Source organism: Zingiber officinale, chromosome 4A (assembly GCF_018446385.1).
Source record: "Zingiber officinale cultivar Zhangliang chromosome 4A, Zo_v1.1, whole genome shotgun sequence".
Taxonomy (NCBI): Eukaryota; Viridiplantae; Streptophyta; class Magnoliopsida; order Zingiberales; family Zingiberaceae; genus Zingiber; species Zingiber officinale.
Window position 1 is genome coordinate 41,584,419 of NC_055992.1, and position 27,183 is coordinate 41,611,601.

Here is a 27,183-nt window from a genome sequence, read left to right on the forward strand (position 1 = left end):
CCCTCGACCCCTTGGGCGGCCCACTAGCGGCCCAACTGGCGGCCCTGATGGTCCCTTGGGCGGCCACAATGGCAGCCCAACTGACGACCCCTTATGTCGTCATCCAACGACCCTCGGCCGTGTCGTTACTCACAAGGACTTCCCACCCCTGGCCAGTAGATTTTTACCTTCCCCAGGATTCGAACTCTAGATCTCCAGGTTAAATACTAGAGTTTATGAATCCTGGTAGCCAAGTGAGCGCCACTCACTTGGTCGGATGACAACATAAGGGGTCTCCAGTTGGGCCGCCATTCTGGCCGCCCAAGGGACCATCAGGGGCCGCTAGTGGGTCGTGACGTTACACCATTAGCGCGAGGTGGCTCTGGTGCTTTTGATCTTCGGCCTCTGATTCGTCCGAGGAGGAGTCGTCACACGTCGCTTTGAGGGCCTTCTTTTTGGTCGGCTTCGTTTTGTCGATCTTCAATCTTGGACACTCGTTCTTGTAGTGCCCCTTTTTATTGCATCCGAAGCATGTTACGTTCCTCGAATCGGCTGGAGAACTGATCTTTTGTAGATCCTTCTTGCTGAAGCTTCTCTTCCTCCTGGTGAACATCTTCCTTACCAGGTTCACCAGGTGTTCTTCATCTTCAGAGCTCTAGTCAGAGTCTTCTTCGGGTTCAGCCTTTTTCTTCTTAGAGGAACCTACATATAAAGCAACACCTTTCTCGGCTCCGGCGTTAGTCTGCTCATGTAACTCCAATTCATAAAACAATTCATCTAATTTAAGTTTTAGTTAAATTCTTAGAAATTTTGTAGGCATGCATGATGGATGCCCACAAACTATTGCGTGGAAATACGTTTAACGCGTACCTGATTAGGTCTCTGTTATCCATCTGGTGGCCTATCGCATGGAGCCCGTTGAGGATATCCTTGATCCTCGCGTGCAGCTGACTCGCTGTTTCTCCTTCCTGCATTTTTATATTAAATATTTTATTTAATAATAAATCCCTTTTTGTTACCTTAGCGTCACTAGTTCTTTCGTGCAGCTCGATCAATTTATCCCATAGCTCTTTAGCGTTCTAATGGGGTCCGACCTAGTTCAGCTCTTCTCTTGTTAATCCGCATTGTAATGTATTGATCGCCTTGTTCTCCGTTGACGCCTTCTTCTTGATGTCTGCTGTCCATTGTTCTGGATCAAGCAAATTTCCGGAGCTGTCAACTGGTGCTCGGTATGCTTTTGTGTCGCTCAACGATTGATCGAAGTCTGTCTTTAGATAGACTTCCATCCTTTTCTTTCTGTATGGAAAATCATCCCCGTTGAATAGGGGAGGACGCACCGTACTAAAACCTTCGATCTGAGACATCTTGTACACAAGTAAACAACTAGACAAAATATCCCAAGACTTGGTCTTGGATTAGTAGTGCGGGAATAATTAAGATATAATGAAAAAGGAACTAAATTAGTGTTGCACCAATTTAGATTTAATTGCAACGGAAAAAATTTCCAAAAAGGTAATAATACCAGTTTGGAATTATACGAAAAACTTAAAATCAAAGATGAAAAGAAATGAAAAAAAAAACTTTAAAATAGATCCCCCTTTGTCTGATTGGTGGTTGCACCAAATCAGAGTGGTACCTGCTCTGATATCACTTGTTGGATCGTGAAGAATCGATAGAGGGGGGGTGAATATCGAAAAACGTTCATAAAGAGTAAGCGCAGCGGAAAGATAAAAGACAAACCAAAGGGAACATAAGGATTTACTTGGTTTGGAGCATTTGGCGACTACTACTCCAAGGCCCGCACACGAGGGTGCTTTCGATGGGAAATTACTAGCAATTCGAAAGTCTGAGTACAAATTGAGTACAAGAATGCTAAGTAAATTAAAAATAATACCGACAGCAAAAGAAGAACAACAAAAGTAGCGCGTGGTCGGAGTATCTTCGCAACGTCGCAGGAGCACAGGAGAGCAGATCATCAATTCTGAGTTCTGTTTTGAGCTCCGCCTTTGACCCTCTTTTATAGGATGCTCGGGGCGCCTAGATCCCTTCCGGGCGCCCTGGTGTGACGTAGCAGTCCCAACCAGTAAACTCCAGGTGTCGACGCTGCGATCAGGATAAAGTTTACCTCCGAGATCCCGGACCTCCGAGCGCCCGGACCACCTTTCTCCAGAAACTCCTTCTCCTGTAAGACAAGGTTAGTCTGAGGCAAATATATAATGTATATCCTGCAAAACAAAGTATTAGCACAGTTTATAGTTTTAACATAAAGAGTATGACTTAGATTCCGTCTCTCCGAGACCGGAATCTAGTCAAGATCTCGACTTAGAGTTCCGAAATGGTTCTAAGTCGAATCGGCGCCTAAGTTCCCTTCCCGGGAATGCGTCCTCACAGTCACTCCCTTCCAGTGACTTACCTTTACTCACCTGCCAGACGTCCGGTCAGCCCTTCGACCCGTCTGGACTTCTCACCAGCTATCCGATCAGCCTGTTGACCTAGCTGGACTTCGTGCCAAGCGTCTGGTCAGCCCGTCGACCCGCTTGGACTTCTCGCCAACTATCCGGTCGACCTGTTGACCTAGCCGTGCTTCGTGCCAAATATCCGATCAGCCCGTCGACCTGTCTGGACTTCGCCTGCACACTCGATCAGAGTGTTAGACAACGACAAACCTAACTTAACCTAATTTTCCATTCATCAAAACCTGAGTTAGACCGTTAGTGTTAACCGCACCAACAAGATCAAGTCTGAAGACTCTCCCAAAAACATGAATCTTTCAGGTTGCCTAACAACCCTCTTATGTATCATTCGTGACACGTGTTGCAGTTACTTGTGGTATCTCATCTTGTACCATTGATACTAAAGTAGAAGCGCCCTTTCTTATTTCCCCAAGAATAATTTTACTCATGGGTTTATGGTTCATTACATAATCCTCTTCTAAAAATCGGGCATTGGTGCTAACAATGACCTTCTGATCTTTAGGACTATAAAACAAACCACCTTTCGTTCATCTAGGATATTCCACGAATAAGCAAACTTCTGTACGTGATTCCAACTTATCAGCGTATCCCTTCAGCGCATTTGTTAGACTACCCCAAATCCAAATGTGTTTCAAACTAGGCTTATGCTCATTCCATAATTCTGTGGGAGTAGAGGGTACTGACTTAGAAGGTACCAAGTTCAGAATGTACACCGCCGTTTCCAGAGCATATCCCCAAAACAAATTTGGTAATTCTGAATAACTCATCATTGATCTAACCATTTCCATAAGAGTCATATTCCTTCGTTCTGCCACACCATTCTGTTGGGGTGTACCAGGTGCAGATAATTAGGATTAAACCCCAGCCTCTGATAAGTAATTCCTAAACTCTCCTAAGAGATACTCTCCACCATGATCTGACCGTAGTGTCTTGATACTTTTACCATGACGTTTCTCCATATTAGCCTTGTACTGTTTGAACTTATCAAAGCATTCAGACTTGCGGCGCATCAAATAAATGTACCCATATCTCGAATAGTCATCTATAAAAGAGACAAAATATTTGAAACCACCTCTTGCTTGGATAGTCATAGGTCCACACAAATCAGAATGAACCAATTTCAACACTTCTTTGGCTCTATACCCCTATGCCTTAAATGATCTCTTGGTCATTTTTTCTTCCAAGTAAGATTCGCAGGTTGGAAAGTTTTCCACCACCGATGAACCCAAAGGTCCATCGGCTATTAACCTTTGAATCCTACTCAAGTTAATATGACCTAGCCTTAGATGTCAAAGATGTGTTTGGTTCATTTTCGAATGTTGCTTTCTCTTATTAGAATTAGAAGATGTGTTATTAATTTCCATTTGTTGCATCGTAGGAGTTATGAGATTAAGAGTATACAAATTGTCAACCAACGTACCAGAATAGATAACCTCCTTATTTTTCTTGACAACTACTTTGTCATCAAAAGAAACAGAATATCCATCCATAAATAATTTAGAAACTGAAATCAAGTTCTTTCTAAAACATGGTACATAAAGATAATTTCTCAAAATTAAAGTTTTATTCCTATCAAAAGATAAATAAACATCTTGTTGGTGCAGGAAGCATCCGAAGATTGAACCTATGTTTTGATTATGTCAAAGGGTTCAAAGTTAAGGTTTTTTATTATCTGATATGTTGAATGAGCTTTGCAGGAAAGACCTAAGGTTTCTTAGACAAAAGTCGTAGCTGCGATTAGGCAAGTGGAAACCCCTAGGGGGCGGTAACCCTAGGTCCTAGGGGGTGGTAACCCTAGACGGAAAGTCTTGGCGGGTCAGAGCTTCGGGCAAAAATCCTAGGGGGTGGTAACCCTAGGTTGAAATCCTGGTGTCACGAACCAAGTGGAAGTCTGGATGGGTCGTGAACCAGACGTCTAGCATGAAGACCGGAAGCATCGAACGCTAAGCAGAAATCCAGTCGGTCAGGAGGACCGAACTGGCAAAAAGTAACTCCTCCTGAGTGGAGTAGGTGAGGACGCGTTCCCCGGAAGAGGGAACAGTAGGCGTCGGTTCAACCTAGGGTTTCCGGTAGGAAATCCGAAGTCAGAACCGGACAGCCCGAAGACTATCAAACTTATTTTTTATATTCTGTTATGTTCTAACTCTGTTTTGCAGGAGACTAACATTTTTGTGCAGGGGTAGAACTGACCAGGATCAGTCGACCGATCCGCTTTGGGTCAAACCTGATCCCGAGTTTTGAGGATCTAGATCAGATCTGTAAAGGCTATAAAAGGAGCCTCGGGCTGCAACTTCAAAGAATAATGACAAATAGAATTCAAGCAATCCTTTAAAGTTGTGTAGTGCTCCGAATCACTTCGATACTCCAACGATTGATGACTAGCTTCTTCATTTCTTTGTATTATCGGTATAAATTCTTTTCAAGCACTTGTTCTCTAAAGTTGTAAACAGATTTATGATTTGATAGTGATTGCCCACCGAAAGCGATCAACGATCGCGGGCGTTGGAGTAGGAGTCGCCCAAGGCTCCGAACCAAGTAAAAAATACTTGGGTCTTCTTTCTGTGTTGTGCTTTTAATTTCCGCTGCTTAACTCGTCATTTTTCTGAATACGAAAAGTGAAAGCCACAAGCGCTATTCACCCCCCCCCCCTCTAGCGCTTCTCGATCCAACACATCTCCCACTGCAACAGCCGCCACTCTCGTAGCATTGCCCATGTAGACAGTGATTTCCCCTTCATGTAGTCGTCGGATTTCCTAGAACCCCTGCAATAAATTGCAGACATAATCAGTGGCTCCCGTATCTACACACCATGTACCAGTAGATAACACCGCTAAACATGTTTCAACAACTAATGAATAAGATACACCTTTATTGTTCTCCTGCCTACAAGGACAATCCATCTTATTTAAATGAGCCATCATCTTGAGGATATGATCCCTTACGGGTGTCCCCTCAGTCATGGTGGTTGTCATTAAGTTTCTCATGGGCTCCTGCCTGGCAGCCTGATTTTGGTGTCCGAAGAGTTCCTTGAGATTGAGCATCATGTCATAGGCAGTGGGTAAGGCCTGATAGATGTTGCAGCACATTTGACATAGAAGCAAAAATGTAACACCGCGCCATCTCATCTGCCTTGACCCATTTCCTATGTCTCTCTATCTCCTCTTCACTAGAATCCTTATCAGGCATGCTAGGATAGACCTCAAGAAGTATGAACTTGTATTCTTCAGCAGTTAAGACAATGTCTAAGTTTCGTTTCCAATCAATATAATTTAGACCAGTAAGTCTATTTTCTTTTAAAATAACAGCAAGAGGATTGAAAGATATTTTGAAATCCTGAGAATCACAAAATAAAATATTTGGTCAAAACTTTAGAATTTAAAATAATATTGATTCCTCAAACAATATAATTTAAATTCACCAACACCTCAAAACACCATGAATTTCGTATGTCACGATAGTGTAGACGTATACTAATTCAAACATTTGTAAGAGGAGGTTTTACCCATTAATTTTATTATCTTGTCAACCTAACTTTATGACAAATAAAATTAATAGTTGGTTCATCTTCGGTCACACAAATAATAGCAGTGACTCTGATGGGGAGGATACTATTAAATGTGCCTAAGTATACACCATTACTTGATACTTAGTCCATTAATTAGGATTGTGCCCCTTCAGATGGAGAAGATCACACAAACCTAAATAATTTCCTATAATCATCCATGGAGGAAGTTTAATATAGTGACTCACAAACAAACTCATCCGATGTGGAGGAAGGCACTCAAAACCAACGCGTAAGTTTGAATACATCACTTACAAACGAGTAATGAAGACCATGGAATTTATTTAAATAATCTCTCTCCTACTTAGTTATTTAAATTGAGGAATTTTAATCATGCATGCACATCATAGCACACACATCACAACACATAAAAACAGCATATAAGGCAATAAACATGAAAATAAAATTTCCAACTATTATGGCCTCATCCAACGTTGTCCTCCAATATGCCGCCAATGGATCGTTGTCCTCTAATGTGTCACCGATGGATCAAGCCATCGCGTCTATCTCGCTTCCTTCTTCGTCATGCCTCTGGTCCTCAAAATAGCACCACGCATAGCAAGGATAGAAGCCGCAACAAAAATAAAATTTTACATTTATCGATCATATATTCCATAAAGGAATTTACATGTAATCTAGATTGAATAGAATGTAAAACAACAACAATAATAATACGGCAACCAGTCGTATTTAATTATTACAATCATGCACACACAACAACCTCGATATGCCCGAGGGTTCAAATCACACACAAGCACACAAAAAGCCATAATAGTTGGATCTAGGATGCCTGCAACCACAAAGTTAATCTATCTAGCACATCCTACTATTATTCGGCCTAAACTTATGTATGAGCAATGCATAATTTAATCGAAAACCAATCACACAGAACCAAAAACCATGCTCTGATACCACTTGAAGGGCGCTGGAATTCCGTTCTGTTTAAATTTCCCTGTACAAAAAATTGTACAAGAATAGAACTTTTCCTAGCAACCCGTATGTTCGATCAAACATGTGTTTGATTAATCAAGCAAGTTCTTGAATAATCAAAGCACATCTTGAACGAAAAGCACAAGATTGCTAGCCTCTTGTGTTGATATTCAAAATCGATACGAAGAAAACAAAACTAGTTACGCAGTGGAATTAAAGAACTAGTTGTATCTTTCTTTGTAGCCAAAGACCTCTTGATCTTCTGTCATATTCCTCTCCTCTTCTTGGGCGTCGTGTAGGTGACGATCTACCAAGACAACACCACCCTCCTCTTCTTAGTTTCCAAACCGCCGGCTACAAAAGGAGGCTCTTAGGATGGGGCACCTTCTAATCTTCTTCCTTCTCTTCTTCCTCTTCTTCAACTTCTTCCTCTTCTCCAAGCCACCAGCCACCAAGTGATCTAGCAAGGAGGGGTGTCGGCCCTAGTAGGAGGGGCGCCGGCCCTCAAGGATGAGGGGAGGGGTGCCGACCCTAGTAGGAGGGGTGTCGGCCCTAGTAGGAGGGGCCCTGACCCTCAAGGATGAGGGGAGGGGTGTCGACCCTAGCTTGGGAAGATGTGGGTGGCGCCGGCCACCAAGGAGGAAGAGGGGAGATGAGAGGCGTCGGCCACAAAGGGAAGGATGTGTGCCGCCGACCCTAAGTGGAGAAGGGGCTTGAGGAAGATTAGGAAGATTAGAAAGTTAGGTTTTAGGGGTCACATCCTACTCCTTTTTATAGACTTGTCGTCGGTTACGAGGAAAGAAAAATTAACAAAATTTTATTTAGAAAAAATCTCCTTTTTATTTTTTTTTTCTAAAACCAATTCTGTTAAGAAAAAATCTTCCTTTCTTTAACCAAGTTAAACCAAACCAAATTAAGTTAAACCAAACCAAGTTAAGTTAAACCAAAACAAGTTAAATTAAACCAAACCAATTTAAGTTAAACCAAACCAAGTTAAACCAAACCGGATGGGTGGATGCGAGGCTTTATATAGAGGCTACAACAAGGACCGAGAGGAGGAATTGGTTTTGTCCTCCTGATGGACTTGAGCTTCCTGTGTTCGACCCGAACACTCAACTCAAGTTCATCAATAATAACTCATACCACTAAATGGTCATTATTGAACTACCACACCAATCCCATATTACAATATGGGCTCCTTCTTATCATGAGTGTGTTAATCTCCCTGTGTTTAAGATACCGTATGTCCGTTAATTAAATAAGTTACTGACAGCTCATTTAATTAACATTTGACTCCAAGAGTAGTACTACTCAATTATATTATCATGTCGGACTAAGTCCACCTGCAGGGTTTACATGATAATCCTTATGAGCTCCTCAATGGGACATCATCAATCTAAATAAATAGAGCACAATTTTCCTTTATAATCAACAACACACCGTATAAATGGTACTATCTCCCAACTTATCGAGTATATTGATTTAACAAATAAATCTCACTCATTGATAAGTTAAAGAAATAAATACTAAGTATATGTGTTTGTTATTATATCGGGATTAAGAGTATGCACATCCATAATAATAGAGGTTATGTTCTTTTATATAGTCAGTATAAATCGAACAACCTCAAATGGTCCTGCTCAATACACACATAGTGTACTAGTGTAATTATATAGTCAAGACAAACTAATACCAAATTAACTATAATCGTTCCAATGGTTTGTCCCTATCCATCTTGGTTGTGAGCTCCTATTTATAATTTATAAGGAATCGATAACATGATCTTCTGTGTGGCACCACACACCATGTTATCTATAATATAAATTAAATGGATAACTGTATAGACATATATACAAATATAAAATGCAGACATTTGACCAAAGTGATTCTCATTTCAAAATATCTCAAAAATAGATGTTCATACAAAAGCTAGACTTATAGTATTCATTCCAACACTTTCCTCATTGTCAATCAACATGTACTCGTCGGAAGTTATAGCTACTACCCTTAAGCACTAAACAAAGAAGATCCCTGTGAAATCCTATTACGGTAAACCCCTGTCACTAGGGCGCCTCGGTAGATCACAAGAATGCAAACCTGATCGGTATCATTAAGGATAGAGATAGGGGTTTGGTTTGGTTTCTTACTTCCTTGTGGAGGAATTACCTCTCCTTTCGAGGGAGTATCCTAGATGTCCGTGAACGGGTTACCCCTATCACTAGGGCCCCTCGGGTATACGATCTAAGATCCTCTCTTTATGAAATTAGCAATCCCAACACAATCAATTAATACGACATGGCAAACAAGTCTCATGCATATCAAATTGAAACAAGACAAGCGAAAACACTCATTGAGTAAAAGCATAAGCATGAATCTTACATCATAACCTATCCACAACTACTCCCTGATCCTAGAACAAAGAATCTACTTCATAGATGCAGGGGAAAAATCCAAAGACATAGTATAATTAAACATTCAATCCCCAGATAAGAAGAGAGAGGGAATAGAGATGCTTATTCAATGACATCGAGTGATCTTTGGATCCAATCCTTTACTTCTGGAGTTAATGCGGTGATGGAGGTGATCTTGGATGGTCGAACAGAGGTCCGGGATAGCGTGGAACGACACCAAGGTGTATCTCTCTTTTTCGGCTCCCCACCCCCCTCCAAGGGGAAGAGTTAAGAGCCCTTTTATAGGCTAGGGCACGGGCACCGCACGACCCGTGCCACGGCCGTGCGAGATCCGCACGGCCAGCTCCTCTCCTTCTTCGGGTAGAGTGGCACGGTCGTGCGAGATCTGCACGACCATGTCTTCCTTCGACTTTGGTCATGAGGCACGGCCGTGCAAGGTCACACGGTCGTGTACTGCTCTCTCTCGGGAATGGCCACATGGCTGTGCAAGGTTGCACGGTCGGTGTCAAGTTGTTTTATGCTTTTGCTCCGATGCGTCGACAATCACCGTTTTCACTCCAAAAGTTATTCCTGTCAACACAAAACCAAACAAATAGCAGATCTCCGACAAAAGAGTAATTAATACTAAATAAACAATAGGAGAGATGATCATGCGAAGAATATATACAAATAAAGCAAGTGAATGTGCGTTAAAACATGCATAAACGATCATAATATCTACGCACATCAGATCCCTTCCGGGCGCCTGGATTCCTTCCAGGCGCCCGGATCCTTTCCGGGCGCTCGGACCTTTGATTTTTTAGCAACCTGCAAAAAACATTAGTCCGAGGCAAAATGCAATACTACCCTACAAAATAAAGTGTTAGCACAATTATAATTTAACAAGCAGAGTATTAATTAGATTCCTTCTCCTTGAGACCAGAATCTAGTCATGATCTTAACTTAGATTTCCGAAATAGATCTAAGTTGGATTGACGCCTAATGTTTCCTTCCCGGGAACGCGTCCTCACAGTCACTCCCCTCCAGTGACTTACCTCAACTTACCCGGCAGACGTCCGGTCAGCCCGTCGACCCGTCTAGACTTCATGTCAGCTACCTGATCAGCCCGTCGACCTAGCTGAACTTCCCTGCAATACTGAGTTAGCACAATAGATAAAAACAATGCTAACAGAATTCAAGTATAACCTAGGGTTACCTCCTAGGGTGTTCTAGCTTCACTCACTAGGACTTCCATTGTCTGACTTCACTCACCAAGACTTCCTCCACCTAACTTCACTCACTAGGGTCTGGCTTCACTCACCAGGACTTCCTCCACCTAGCTTCACTCACTAGGGTCCGGCTTCACTCACCAGGACTTCCACCACCTAGCTTCACTCACTAGGGCCCGACTTCACTCACCAGAACTTCCACCACCTAGCTTCACTCACTAGGGCCCGGCTTCACTCACCGAGACTTCCACTTTGCCTAACCTTTGGTTAGAACTTACCTTTGCTAGTCATCTAGTTCTGACTAGACTTCTCTCTCCCAAACATCAAGTCCTATTTGGGTCCACCCTTGGTCAAATTATCAAACATCAAAACCCTAGAGGTCGATTGCACCAACAATCTCCCCCTTTTTTTATGTTTGATAATTTTCAGTGAATTTTTAAATTAAGTTTTTTTTAAAATATTTTTCAATGTATTTTCACAAAAAAATTGTAAAGCAAAGAGAGATTTTGTAAAAGATTATGAAAATAATTTTTCAAACTTAGTTTCAAAGATTTGCAAAAATAATTTTTAAAGATTACTTTTAGTGTACCGACCTGACCCCTCGACCCCTTGGGCAGCCACACTAACGGCCCAACTGGCGGCCCCTGATGGTCCCTAGATCTCCAGGATTCGCCGCTCACTTGGCTACCAGGATTCATAAACTCTAGTATTTAACCTGGAGATCTAGAGTTCGAATCCTGGGGAAGGCAAAAATCCATTGGCCAGGGGTGGGAAGTCCTTGTGAGTAACGACACGGCTGAGGGTCTTCGGATGACGACATAAGGGATCGCCAGTTGGGCCGCCTAAGGGACTATCAGGGCCGCCAGTTGGGCCACTAGTGTGGCTGCCCAAGGGGCCGAGGGGTCGAGTCGTTACAATAAAAAGGCGCCTTTTATTGTAACATCACGACCCCTCAGCCCCTTGGGCGGCCACACTAGCGGCCCCTGATGGTCCCTTGGGCGGCCACAATGACGACCCCTTATGTCGTCATCCGACGACCTTTGGCCATGTCGTTACTCACAAAGACTTCCCACCCCTGGCCAGTGGATTTTTGTCTTCCCTAGGATTCAAACTCTATACCTCCAGGCTAAGTACTAGAGTTTATGAATCATGGTAGGAAAGTGAGTGATTGTCACGCCCCAGGTAGTCCTTGTCAGAAGAAATTTCGGCAGCATCTCCCCTATCCGAGTGACAATATGAATCCAGAATACATATATATAATCCTCGGCCCACACAGCCGGAACGATACAATACAAATAATAAACAAACCACACAGTTATATCAGCATTCCACACATTTATATAAATTCAATCCACGCAATTTAATATGGACAATCCACAAAAGAAAGACGATATAAAAATCATCGATGATATATGTAAAACATCCTACTCCACTACAACGAAGAAAAATGAAATCCACGAAGTAATGAAAATATCCGCAGCGGAAAACAAAAGTAGCAAACCCAAAGGTTCAACATACCAGCGGAGCACTACAGAGCAACTGTCATACACACCCTGGGTGTTGTGCCACTACCCATACAGTGGTCACGTTGTGTGCAGGCCCGTGTTGTAACGACCCGGCCCTTTTCGCCTCTTGGGCGGCCCTTGTGGCGGCCCAACTGGCGGCCCTTATGTCGTCGGCCCATTTGGCGACCTCTCATGTCGTCGACCGACGACCCTTTGGCCGTGTCGTTACTCACTAGGACTTTCCACCCCTGGCAGTGGATTTTTGCCTCCCCCAGGATTCGAACTCTAAACCTCCAGGCTTAAGTATTAGAGTTTATGAATCCTGCTAACCAAGTGAGATGGAATAGATTTCTTTTGTTATTAGTTTTTTAAGCATACAGTGTTTGATCCATTGATTGTGTAGTATAGTTTTAAATTCCAGAATTTCTTTTGTTAAATCTGAGCATGAGGAATGGTATTTATTTTGTTTTCCAGTAGCAAACCCTTTACTAGTTGCAATGGTTTCCTTGCCGGGTTACTGAACAGGGGATTAGTAGAGGTTTCGGCTTGTTCTATTTGATACTTGCTATTATGAAACTTAATGCAGATTTGTTTAGATTCGGTAGGATTGTTAAGTTGTTGCCATAAGTTTCAAAGAAGAACATGAATGGTTGTTTATATTTGCTGTACAGTTTAGTTGCCTTGGAAGAATTCTGTGAAGTCTGAATTGTATTAGAGTTTGCTGTACAGTTTAGTTGCTTTGGAAGATTTAGAAATCCTCACGTTGGAGTGAAGTTCTTGTGTGAAGCAATAGGATTTAAGTTCTTATATGCTCCTGTTAACTAAAATAGCTATGAACTGTTTTAGAAAGGTTTAGATGAAATCGGTTTGATGTAAGTTTGGGGTTCCATATTTAGGAAGATAATTTCTGTACCGACAATTGAGGTTAGTTTAGTCTAAAGGTGAGAAGTATGTGAGTGATTTAGTTATGCAAGTAATAAGTTCAGAATAGAAGTTTAGTTTAGAAGATGAGAAAAGAGATTTACATGTTGATCAATGTAGATTTTATAAAGTATTAATATGCAGATCCCAAAGTATTAAGAAGCATTCTTTTATAAGAAAAGTATAAGAAAGATTAAGAAGAGAAAGGAAAAGGCCAAGGCCTTAAGTAGATTCCAAAGTCAAGACTTTAGGGATTTTGGCACACAAGTTGCTTATTAAAATGCCAAGGCATTATATATTAGAAGTATTAAAAGATAACAAGTATTTTACTTTTATCAGTGGCATTATACTGGACTCTCAGTTGTCCTTGGGTTGGGCTCCCATAGTCGTCCCTAGGTTCAGATAACCTAGTAGTAACGGCACGGCCGACGGGCGACGACCTAGGGTCGCCAAATGGGCCGCCAAATGGGTCGGGTCATTACAAAAGTAAAAGCACAGTTGTCGGGCCCAAGAGAAGTTGATTATTATTTTGAAGTATTATAAGTATAATAACGGCACGGTCAAGGGGGTTTAGTATAATACCAATCCTGATAGAGTTCGATACAATACATAAGGGCCTTTTTACACGGCCAATGGTCGATAATACTATCAATCCTAATAGTATTGACCAGGCTTAAGTATATCAAACCTCCAGGCATATATACTTTAGGTTTTTTTGTATTGTAACGACCCGGCCCTTTGGCCTCTTGGGCGGCCCTTGTGGCGGCCCTTATGTCGTCGGCCCATTTGGCGACCTCTCATGTCGTCGACCGACGACCCTTTGGCCGTGCCGTTACTCACTAGGACTTTCCACCTCTGGCAGTGGATTTTTGCCTCCCCCAGGATTCGAACTCTAAACCTCCAGGCTTAAGTATTAGAGTTTATGAATCCTGGTAACCAAGTGAGATCATCTCACTTGGGAGAGGTCGCCAAATGGGCCGACGACATAAGGGCCGCCAGTTGGGCCGCCACAAGGGCCGCCCAAGAGGCCAAAGGGCCAGGTCGTTACAATAAAAAGGCGCCTTTTATTGTAACAACTCAGCCCTTTTGGCCTCTTGGGCGGCCCTTGTGGCGGCCCAATTGGAGGCCCTTATGTCGGCCCAACTCCCGGCCCTTATGTCGTCGGCCCATTTGGCGACCTCTCATGTCGTCAACCGACGACCCTTGGTCGTGCCGTTACTCACTAGGTCTTTCCACCCCTGGCAGTGGATTTTTGCCTCCCCCAGGATTCGAACTCTAGACCTCCAGGCTTAAGTAATAGAGTTTATGAATCCTGGTAACCAAGTGAGATCAAGTTGTATTGTAAAAACCTAAAGTTGCTACTCACCTGCAGTAGGATAGCTCCGATTGCTCCTTTCTTTTCCGAAAGCTTTGGGATAAATTGTAGGTGGTTTGTGCTTTTGATCGGATTTTATTTTCTATTTCTTTGCTATAGATTTAAGCAAAAGCACAGTAGAAATTGTGAGGAGAGATTCTGAACCTGTAGATGATACATGGATCATGTTTTAGCCTTGTACGTTCTTATTTCTTAGATCGTTAATGTGTTCGTTAATTTAAGTTATGCAAATGAGATAAGTTGGGTTTTGAGTTTCTAGACAAGACTCTTAGGGAAATTCGTGTGGCTTTGATGATGTTTTACTCCTTTCTATCCCAGTTAAAAGTTTAGACAGATTCAAGGGTAGATAAGCTTTGAATGAAGATGTTCTTGTTCTTCTACCGTTTACAAAGTTCTGTACAGATTTGTTGGGTTTAATTCGAAGGAGCTTGATCCTATTCATTATGGAGGTTTTAGGTTTTCAGAACTGAATTTTGGTAAGAATAGTTCCGGATCTTGTTCTCCTTGAATTCGAAGTATGTAGTAAGATTTTGTCTTGAGACTTCTGCCGTGAATCTCAATTTCAGATTTGTTTAGGTTTGGAAAATGAACAAATTGATCAGATGAGCATGTAGTTTAGCATTTCAGCTTGTGGAGATTCTGGAATAGATTTCTTTTGTTATTAGTTTTTTTAAGCATACAGTGTTTGATCCATTGATTGTGTAGTATAGTTTTAAATTCCAAAATTTCTTTTGTTAAATCTGAGCATGAGGAATGGTATTTGTTTTGTTTTCCAGTAGCAAACCCTTTACTAGTTGCAATGGTTTCCTTGCCGGGTTACTGAACAGAGGATTAGTAGAGGTTTCGGCTTGTTCTATTTGATACTTGTTGTTATGAAACTTAATGCAGATTTGTTTAGATTCGGAAGGAATGTTAAGTTGTTGCCATAAGTTTCAAAGAAGAACATGAATGGTTGTTTATATTTGTTGTACAGTTTAGTTGCCTTGGAAGAATTCTGTGAAGTCTGAATTGTATTAGAGTTTGCTGTACAGTTTAGTTGCTTTGGAAGATTTAGAAATCCTCACGTTGGAGTGAAGTTCTTGTGTGAAGCAATAGGATTTAAGTTCTTATATGCTCCTGTTAACTGAAATAGCTATGAACTGTTTTAGGATTCATAAAACCTAAAACGGCAATGACCAGGGGTGGCCCTTATGTCTTAGGTTTTTTTGTATTGTAAAAAGGCGGAGGTTTAGAGTTCCAGGCATAATACCAGGAACTTAAGCCTGGCCGTGTAAAAAGGCACCTTTTTATAGTAACGACCCGGCCCTTTTGGCCTCTTGGGCGGCCCTTATGGCGGCCCAATTGGAGGCCCTTATATCGGCCTAACTCCCGGCCCTTATGTCGTCGGCCCATTTGGCGACCTCTCATGTCGTCAACCGACGACCCTTGGCCGTGTCGTTACTCACTAGGTCTTCCCACCCCTGGCCAGTGGATTTTTGCCTCCCCCAGGATTCGAACTCTAAACCTCCAGGCTTAAGTATTAGAGTTTATGAATCCTGGTAACCAAGTGAGATGAACAAGAAAAAACACCAAAGCCAATTCAGAGCTACTCCTACTGCAGGTGAGAAGCGACTTACCATCACGTTCTTGAACTCACAGTCGGAAAAATCGAGATCTAGGGTTTCGGAGAAGTTCGCGATCTCGGCGTTCCCTTCGTGTCCGCGCGTCCTCCTCAACAAGGTGACCTTGCTTCTTCGCTGCCGTCGCCCGAGAGGAGGAGCCCTAGCCTTGGCTGCGCCTTCGCCCGAGAGGAAATCGCTTGGAGAAGGAACTCGGCGCCGTCGCGAGAGGAGAAGGAAATTTAGAGAGAAATTTTAGGTTTTCCGGAAAATAAAAACCTAATTTCTTTTCTTATACTCGGGTTATAATTATAACTATGCTTTAAACCTAATTCTCTCCATATTGGGTTAACAAAACGAGCGTAGCTCGGCTGGTCGGCTGCGTCCGGTTAGAACCTAGTTCGGGTCCGAGGTCTTGGGTTCAAAACCCGGCTTCAACATATATATTTATTATTATTATTTTTTTTTTTTAAACTTCTTCCTCTTGGTAAAAATACCAAACGAACTCCAAAAAGTACGTAAAAATACTCTAAAAATTCCTTAAAATCTCTAGAATTTTTATATAGCATTTATAAATATTTTTGAATTATTTTTGGGGCTCAAAATGAGGAAATTTGGGTTGTTACACGTGTAGCCGGCTGACGAGTGCAACAATAATGGAGTCGTCAATCGCCCAACATGCAATCATGCAGGATGGTGCATGATGCTACAGTATGTCATACCTGAACATAGCCTCCTCCGTATATGTGTGTGCCAAAAGGTAAACGCATATATATAACCATGATATAAGCAGCATAAATCCAAGAACATCACATATAACAATGATATAAGTGTCATGAATCCAAGGACATGTATCAAGTAGGTATAGCAACTAATCCAGTGGACAGAAACACTATATATACATATCCATCTCTATAAACATAGATACGCATGGTAAAAGATAAAAGCAACCAGTTCTAATGTAAAGCAACTAATAATAGAAGCATGTGATAGGTATCAACTAAGCTAAGACCAGGGAAGAGATAAACCTACCAACTATCGCTAGCAATTATATATAAACTACACATATCAAAAGACAATATCGAAAAGATAAGTCAAAGGGTACCCGCCTCAAATAGAAGGTACAATCCAAATCCGAAGTCGAGACGTCCGTCTCGAATCAAAGTCTTGCGTCAAACAATATATATATTTTATTTAACTAGATCCAAATGAATAGCTAAATAAAATTGTTGGGTTTTCGGGCCGTGAAAACCGCTTTTCGCGTCGCGGAAACCCCGAATCACCCAAAGTCGTAGATCCGTGCAAGGAAAAACCGAATGAAATACAAGTACGAGTTTCAAAACTTTAGATCTACTCCTAGATCTATGTGTTGAGAGCTTTACCCTTGTAGCGAAGCCCTTCGCGTTCCCGCTCGTCCAAACGGTGTCGGATCTCGAGAGTGTCAACGTAGACACTCCTCTAATAATATCCACACGAACAAGGAGTGTCTCTCACACTCAAAGGATGGAGAAGAGAGCCCCAAGTGTGCTAGCACTTTCTAGGGCTCTCGGGTAGGATTTGGGAAAAGAAAAGATAGATAAGAGAATTCTATGTGACAATCACTCTACCTTTTCTTCATGAAACTCAAACACATTCTCCTTCTTTCTAGCTTGAAAACTCTCGGTCAAGAGAAGAGGAGAGGGAGAGCTTGGAGAAGATGGAATAAAATTCTCACATTCAATGAAAATCAATTTCATTTCCTCCCTTAGTGGCCAGCCACACCAAATGTAACCCCCTTCATTAATGTGGTCGGCCACATTAAAGCAAAGGAGAGAATGTAACTTCCATTAGGTGGCATTCTCTTGATGATGTGGCACTTTATGATTGGTCCACATCTTACCAACTCACTAATGATGTGGCAAAAGGGTCAAGTCAAACTTGACTCTTACTCTTCCTCTCAAGTCAAGTCAAACTTGACTTAATCTCTCTAATGGTTGATCTAATCTAACCATATGATTCAAACCAATTTAATATAATGAATCTAATTCATTTAATTAAATTGATTCAATGAGTCATAATCTAAATTAGACTCATTGAACACATGAATCAAATTGAGTCCAACTCAATTAGCCCAATTAGGATTACTCTTAATCCAATTTGATTCATCAAATGAATCTAATCCTTTTTGGTTCATCATATGAACCTAATCTCCATCCACTTGTTCTTTGTGTGTGACCCAATAGGTTCTTATAATGTTGGCAATGCCCCTAAACTCATTTAGAAGCATAAGTAATGAGCGGTATCTAGCAATACATCATTACTACCCAAGTTACAAGAATGTCGAGATCCGACATCACCTTGTGATTACTAATTGTGACTCCTCACAATATATGACAAGTGTCCTTCTATCCTAGACATCTAGATTGATCAATGTGAGGCATAGACCGTGTCATCCTCTGACCAATCTAAATCTTGAACTCCAAGTAGACTCACTAAATCAAATGAGCTCAATATCCTATATTGACTCATTTGGGCATGGCCATGCACTTTGTGGTCTCACTCGATCAAGAATACCGATGTCTCTCCTGTCATATAGGAGGGATAGATCTCATCTACATCACTCAAATCCCTCTGCATAATTTGTTATATACCCAGTAATCGCCTTTATAATCCACCCAGTTACGGGTGACGTTTGACGAAACCAAAGTACATAACTCCTTATGTAGGGATCTATGGTGACTTCAGGTCTAAGGATTAGTAGTCATACTAATAGCCACATGAGAAAGTATATGACACTCATATAACGATCCATGATACTTTCTCATGGCGGGTCATTCAGTATACATTCTCCAATGCATACCCATGTGTCAACTTGATATCTCCATATCCATGACTTGTGAGATCAAGTCATCAAGTTGACCTACATGCTAGTCTTATTGCATTAACATTATCCCTGAATGTTAATACTCGACTAGGAATGATTTAGAGTAGTGTTCCCTATATCATCTCACTATCGGTTCAACTAACCGATTGATATAGGTGAGAACCTTCTACTCAAGGACGCTATTATACTTAGTTTATTTGGCACCAATATAAGTAAGTATAATAACCAAACTAAATGCCTTTATTAATATACAAGAATATGATACAATGAGTCCATACAATCATCAAATGATTGGCTCTAGGGCTCTAACTAACAATCTCCCACTAGCACTAGTGTCAATCAGTATAGGCTCTAAGGCCTAATGACCTAGTGTGACCATCATGCTTTCTCTGTGCCAAAACCTTGGTCAAGGGATCTGCGATGTTAGCCTCTGTAGGTACTTTGCAAATCTTCACATCTCCTCTCTCGATAATCTCTCGAATGAGATGGAAGCGCCGTAGTATGTGTTTGGTCCGCTGGTGTGAGCGAGGTTCCTTCGCCTGTGCTATAGCTCCATTGTTGTCACAATAGAGCTCAATAGGATCGTGATGCTAGGAACCACCCCAAGTTCGATGATGAACTTGCGAATCAGCGCCTCCTTCTTCGCCTCGATGCGAAGATGTACTCGACTTGTAAAATCGACTCAGTATCACCTTGAACTCTTCCCACCACCATTAATGCAAAATCCGAACCCGATTGCGATCTATAGTCATCCTAGCTAGTCTGGAAGCTAGCATCACCGTAACCCTTTACAGCTAGCTCATCATTGCCTCCATATATCAAGAAATATTCTTTAGTCCTTCTTAAGTACTTAAGAATATTCTTGACCACTATCCATGACTTTCACCGGATCTGATGGTATCTGCTCGTCATGCTCAAAGCATACGAAGGTCGAGTACATAGCATGGCGTACATGATCGATCCTATGGCCGAGGCATAAGGGATCCGATCCACGCGGTCTCTCTCCTCTCTAGAAGAGGGACCTTGAGTCTTGAAAGACTCACGCCGTATGACATCGGCAAATCCCTTCTTGGAGTTCTGCATGGCAAACCGAAGGAGTACCTTGTCGATGTATGTACTCGACTTAGGCCAAGCAATATCTTAGATCTATCTCTATAGATCTGTATCCCTAGAATGCGGATGCCTCACCTAAGTCCTTCATTGAGGAGCAACTCCTAGCGGTCTTGATAGGTGAGCATAGGGATGTCCTTCGATGAGTAGTATGTCATCCACATACAATATGAGGAAGACAACTATATCCCCTGACCTTCTTGTAGACACAAGGTTCATCTTCGTTCTTGATGAAACCAAACTGTTTGATTGCATCATCGAATCGAAGATTCCAACTCCGAGAAGCTTGCTTTAGTTCATAAATGGACCTATGCAACTGCATACTCTACTAGTATGTTGTGGATCTCAAAACTCTCGGGTTGTGTCATGTACACATCCTCGAGCAGGTTCCATTCGAAGCGTGGTTTTGACATCCATCTGCCATATCTCATAGTCATGGTAGGCTGCGATAGCAAGCATGATCCAAATGGACTTAAACATCGCTATTTGGAGAAAAGGTTTCATCATAGTCAATACCATGAATGCTTGAAACCTTTAGCTACTAGCGACCCTTATAGATAAGTCCATCCATATCGGTCTTTCTCTTAAAGACTCACTTGCACCCAATGAGTTTTACCCTTCGGTGGATCAACTAAAGTCCATACTTGGTTGGTGTACATGGATTTTATTTCGGATCTCATGACCTCTAGCCATTTCTCGAATCGGTCTCATCACGACTCACGATGGGTGGTAGGCTCATCTTACATGAGCACGACGCCATCGTGGTCGAGACAAGAGAAATGAGTATCTCTCGGTGATGACGTACCCTATCGGACTGCGAAGAGGTATGTCTTCTTGAACTGGTTGTTGTTCCTCAACTCTTTGTGGAACAACATCATCCACAACACTTTGTGGTTCCATTCAACTTCCATCGAGGCATCAGTGCTATTGTTCGCATCTTGAACTTCTTCAAGATCGAACGTACTCTAGTCTTTCTGAAACAAAGTCCTTTCTAGAAAGACCCCAGTCTTCTTGTCTTGACTGGGAATGATAAGTAATATCCCTTAGTTTCCTTGGGATATCCATGAAATAGCACTTATCGGTTTGGGTCTAATTTGCGAGACTTGGCGTCGACGTAAGCCTCACGACCCCAATCCTCATGAAAGACACCTGTCTCTCCCATCCATATCCTATATGGTGTCTTTATCACGGCCTTTGATGGAACTCGGTTGAGTATGAAAGTTGTTGTGTCTAGAGCATATCCACATAGATATGTCGGAAGATCTCATGTGACTCATCATAGATCGTACCATATCTAATAAGGTGCGATTCCTCCGTTCGGATACACCATTCCACTGTGGTGTTCCGGGAGGAGTGAGTTGGATAGAATCTCACACTCGGCTAGATAGTCACGGAACTCATGGCTAAGGTATTCTCCACCTCGATCGGATCAAGTATCTTAATACTCTGCTGGTTCTGTACTTCATTCTTGAATTCTTTGAACTTTTCAAAGGAACTTATATGTCATCAAATACACATAACCATATCTACTAAAGTCATCAAAAACGTGATGAAGTACCTATAACCGCCTCTAGCGGCGACATTGAAAGGGCCACATACATCACTATGTATGAGTCCTAACAAATCGATCGCTCTTTCCTGTGCCCACTAAAGGGAGTCTTGGTCATCTTGCCTCATAGGCACGACTTGCATATCTCATATGATTCTAAATCAAATGAGTCCAAGAAACCATCCTTATGGAGATGGGATAAGCTTGTCATTTATATGACCTAAGCGACAGTGCAGGTAGGTTTGGTTCAGTCGTTTGACTTGAACCTCTTGGTATTTATGTTATAGATAGGGCTCTCAAGGTCTAGAATATAGAGTCCGTTTGTCGAGGTGCACTACGATAGAACATATCGTTTAAATAGGCGGAACAACATTTGTTCTTTATTATAAATGAAAATCCTTTCTTGTCAAACAAGAAGCTGAAATTATGTTCTTAGTCAAGCAGGCACATAACAACAATCATTTAATTCTAGTACAACCCGGAGGGAAGGGATAGATGATAAGTTCCTACAGATAGCAACTCGTGCTCCATTGCCTACTCGTGGGTCTATCTCACCCTTCGTCAATGCCTGCTATTTCTCAGTGCTTGTACATTAGTACAAATGTGTGAAGCACATCCGATATCTAATACCCACGATGAAGAAATAGAGGTTGACTTCTATAACATGTATACCAAGTAGAAATCTTATTTCTCTTCTTAGTAAGATCTTCCGGTATTCTTTGAGTTCCTCTTCCATTGCCTTGCTTGTCCTTGATATAGGTGACAAAGATGTTCAACCATATCATAGCGCTCATCAACTCATGTTGCTTCAGCTCGAGTTCATGTTTGCGAGCATAAGGCAGGACACATCTAATGCGTCATCTTGATGCTTCTTGTAAGCATCTCGATCCGTTCGCGTGGTAGTGGCAGGAGGAGCCTCGGAATGGGCTGCTCCAGACGTTTACGTTCTTGGTGAGAACTATTCTCGATTCTTGCCAGTCCAGAAAATTTGCTCCGTTGAGCTTGTCCTTCTTAAGGACAGATCGTAGAGAGAAAGTGTTCATATTTGACGTCATGGTAATTCTACAACAGAAATAAATGCAGAAATAAGTATCATAGTCTTAGTCATTTAATTAGGCCTTTAACTAAATGATGCTCCCACTGAATTCTATAATTCATGTGGGACAAGATCCACATCATACTAACCCTTGAGTTAGCTTTGGCTAATACGCCCAAGGCTTAGTATGATCGATAGGTAACGATTACCAATTACATCTCTATGCAACTCTTGTTTATAGGATGAAATCCACATTTATATTAAAACTCGAGTCAGCTTTGGCTAATACGCCCGAGAATTAATATAAACGTGATTTTGTCCTACCTTTCCAACCATTGGAAGAATGCCTATAGTTGTACTCGATCCAACTGAGTAAACTTGGAATACTCAATCTAATTGAGTTTGTACTCGCCCATGCGTTGATACGCGGGACCAAGATTGTCCCTCCGTGCCCTATCAAGATAGTATGTGTTGCTCTGCTTTGGCAGATTCAACAACATCATGCGATCGAGGTAGTGGTAGGTATCACGACATGGTAGGCATTTTGAGTTGGTTCGATCGAGATCTAATCTAATCGAAAAGGATGCATCTTGTGCACGACTTAGATCTAATCTAATCGCAAGGGTGCATCATGTGCACGACTTAGATCTAATCTAATCGTAAGGCACTAATTAATTAATTACTTATTAAACATGTATCATATACATAAGCAATTAACTAATTAATCTATTTGTGATTTAGTCATGGCCCCACTATGATCTTCTCAAGCCAATGAGAAGATCGAATGGTCAACCTAGGGTCAACAGCTTCTCTAAGCTCCTCCCTTTGACCACCTTGTGTTGCTCATGCCCGCCTCGGAACTCCGTCTTGTGTGGACCCTCCAGCTCAATTTGTACATTATGATTTGAAACTCGAGTTACATTCGAGTCTAAATCTAATTTACAACCAGAATATAAAAGGCACGACGTGCGGTCGCGGAAAAATAAAAACATACAACATGCACATCACATCACAGTAGTATTATGAATTACAACACAATCCAATCATATTGGGTTTTTGGGCCATGAATATCACAAAATTAATATATAATTCAAAATTATATATTTTCATAATTTTCTATAATTTTAAAATTAATTTTTACAATTTTTACGAGTAAAATTTCCCGGCGGTCCCGTTTAGCGGTTTCGGGCGCAATCGCGGAACGGATCCCCTTGCGGGGCCAGGGGCACTGCCCCTACCCGCGATCTAACCATCGCGAGGGTTCCTTTATGATCCTACAGCGCCTTAGCCCGCTGTCCCAAAACAATTTGGGACGAAACCTTTGAGAAGAATTTTTCCGACGGTCCCGATTAGCGATTTCGGGCGCAATCGCGAAGCAAATCCCCTTGCGGGGTTAGGGGGAGTGCCCCTACCCACGATCTAACCATCGTGAGTTGCTCCTAAGTGATCCTACAGCGCCTTCGCTCGCTGTCCCAAACAGATTTGGGTCGAAACATCACCATTTTGGAAAAATCTTCCCGGTAGTCGAAGCCTACAAGCGTCTAAACACTTGTGCTTCGATTACTCGAGAAAAATACTCATAAAAACCCAAAAATCACAATTTTACAGAAAATTACAGAAACTTTAGTTTTCATAAAACCAAAAAATTAAACTCGTACATGCCTTGCCGTGGCTCTGATACCACTGTTGGGTTTTTCGGGCCGCGAAAACCCCGAATCACCCAAAGCCGTAGATCCGTGCAAGGAAAAAACCGAATGAAATACAAGTACGAGTTTCAAAACTTTAGATCTACTCCTAGATCTATGTGTTGAGAGCTTTACCCTTGTAGCGAAGCCCTTCGCGTTCCCGCTCGTCCAAACGGTGCCGGATCTCGAGAGTGTCAACGTAGACACTCCTCTAATGATATCCACACGAACAAGGAGTGTCTCTCACACTCAAAGGATGGAGAAGAGAGCCCCAAGTGTGCTAGCACTTTCTAGGGCTCTCGGGTAGGATTTGGGAAAAGAAAAGATAGATAAGAGAATTCTATGTGACAATCACTCTACCTTTTCTTCATGAAACTCAAACACATTCTCCTTCTTTCTAGCTTGAAAACTCTCGGTCAAGAGAAGAGGAGAGGGAGAGCTTGAGGAAGAGAGCTTGGAGAAGATGGAATAAAATTCTCACATTCAATGAAAATCAATTTCATTTCCTCCCTTAGTGGCCAGCCACACCAAATGTAACCCCCTTCATTAATGTGGTCGGCCACATTAAAGCAAAGGAGAGAATGTAACTTCCATTAGGTGGCATTCTCTTGATGATGTGGTACTTTATGATTGGTCAACATCTTACCAACTCACTAATGATGTGGCAAAAGGGTCAAGTCAAACTTGACTCTTACTCTTCCTCTCAAGTCAAGTCAAACTTGACTTAATCTCTCTAATGGTTGATCTAATCTAACCATATGATTCAAACCAATTTAATATAATGAATCTAATTCATTTAATTAAATTGATTCAATGAGTCATAATCTAAATTAGACTCATTTAACACATGAATCAAATTGAGTCCAACTCAATTAGCCCAATTAGGATTACTCTTAATCCAATTTGATTCATCAAATGAATCTAATCCTTTTTGGTTCATCATATGAACCTAATCTCCATCCACTTGTTCTTTGTGTGTGACCCAATAGGTTCTTGTAACATTGGCAATGCCCCTAAACTCATTTAGAAGCATAAGTAATGAGCGGTATCTAGCAATACATCATTACTACCCAAGTTACAAGAATGTCGAGATCCGACATCACCTTGTGACTACTAATTGTGACTCCTCACAATATATGACAAGTGTCCTTCTATCCTAGACATCTAGATTGATCAATGTGAGGCATAGACCGTGTCATCCTCTGACCAATCTAAATCTTGAACTCCAAGTAGACTCACTAAATCAAATGAGCTCAATATCCTATATTGACTCATTTGGGCATGGTCATGCACTTCGTGGTCTCACTCGATCAAGAATACTGATGTCTCTCCCGTCATATAGGAGGGATAGATCCCATCTACATCACTCACATCCCTCTGCATAATTTGTTATATACCCAGTAATCGTCTTTATAGTCCACCCAGTTACGGGTGACGTTTGACGAAACCAAAGTACATAACTCCTTATGTAGGGATCTATGGTGACTTCAGGTCTAAGGATTAGTAGTCATACTAATAGCCACATGAGAAAGTATATGACACTTATATAACGATCCATGATACTTTCTCATGGCGGATCATTCAGTATACATTCTCCAATGCATACTCATGTGTCAACTTGATATCTCCATATCCATGACTTGTGAGATCAAGTCATCGAGTTGACCTACATGCTAGTCTTATTGCATTAACATTGTCTCTGAATGTTAATACTCGACTAGGAATGATTTAGAGTAGTGTTCCCTATATCATCTCACTATCGGTTCAACTAACCGATTGATATAGGCGAGAACCTTCTACTCAAGGACGCTATTATACTTAGTTTATTTGGCACCAATATAAGTAAGTATAATAACCAAACTAAATGTCTTTATTAATATACAAGAATATGATACAATGAGTCCATACAATCATCAAATGATTAGCTCTAGGGCTCTAACTAGCAAAAATCCCTCAACTAAATTAGTGCAAAACCCTAATCACATCAATCTCAACCTACCTAATAAATCTAACGTCAATTAGGGTTAGTTATCTAATCCCTAATCACTAATTAGATTAGTAATCTAAACCTAAATTAAATCCAATAGTTGATTAGGGTTAATTACCCTAACCCTAATCATTCCATTAACTTAATCAAAGCAATTAAATCTAATCACAGTAATCATGTATCAACTAGTAATCAAATTTATTCCTAGTTCAATACATACCTAATTCATCAACAATATAAATCAATTACCCTACACCTTACCTCGAGCAAGCTGTTGTAAAACAAGGTGATCTGCTGGACCAGACAAGAACCCTCAATGAACAACCACTGTTGATTGAGGAAACCAGGGGAGCTACTAGGTGGAGGGTTGCCGGAATAGGAACACCCCATAGAACCGAGCAGAACCTCACCTCACTACTATCAATCGGATCAAGCAGGAAGACTATTGATCAAGCACAAACCACAGCTCAAGAAACACCTCCTCTTCAACTGAATCCCCATAAATAGAACCTCGCCGGAATTAATTGGATCAAGAAGAAATCAAGCAATTCAAGACACCAATCAACCCTATAGAGATCAGCAACCCCATCACAGACAGTGTTAGGGCACAGGGCTAGAGAGGATCAAGAGAAAAAGACTCAAGAGTCTACCCTTGTCATCGGCGACAGTGGTGTTGATGCAAGCTCCCGACTCCCGGCGATCTAGGGCATAGGTCTGCAAGAAGAAAGCTCGGATGAAGCTAGCCCCTCTCTCAAAACTCCGGTAGAAGACCCTCGTCGGCGATCGGTTTGGCACTTAATCGATCCAATGGCGCCGAACCAACAAATCCTCTCCCAAATCTGGTGGACGGTGGTTGAAGGAGGTTCTCAGCCGCCGGTGATCAATTCCCTTGGTGGCGTCGTCGGCGTCGGAGAAGAGAAAGGGCTTGGCAGAGGGAAGAAGCGCGTGAGCAGAGGGGATCGGGGAGAAGGCAAGTAGGGATCAGCAATT

At 41.7% G+C, this 27,183-nt stretch overlaps 1 long non-coding RNA gene across 3 annotated transcripts; it reads right to left on the reverse strand.

Moving 5' to 3' along the window:
- Window positions 1-1,738: 1,738 nt before the first annotated feature.
- LOC121969855 lies at window positions 1,739-27,183 on the reverse strand. 3 transcript variants are annotated; one of them, XR_006108682.1, is made up of 3 exons: window positions 26,844-27,183; window positions 26,455-26,760; window positions 1,739-2,161 (listed from the first exon to the last, which is right to left on the reverse strand). It is a non-coding gene; the product is annotated as an uncharacterized LOC121969855 (long non-coding RNA). The 3 variants fall into 3 exon arrangements; XR_006108681.1 differs by lacking the exon at window positions 1,739-2,161 and adding an exon at window positions 9,265-9,926; XR_006108680.1 differs by lacking the exon at window positions 1,739-2,161 and having other exon boundaries at window positions 26,373-26,760.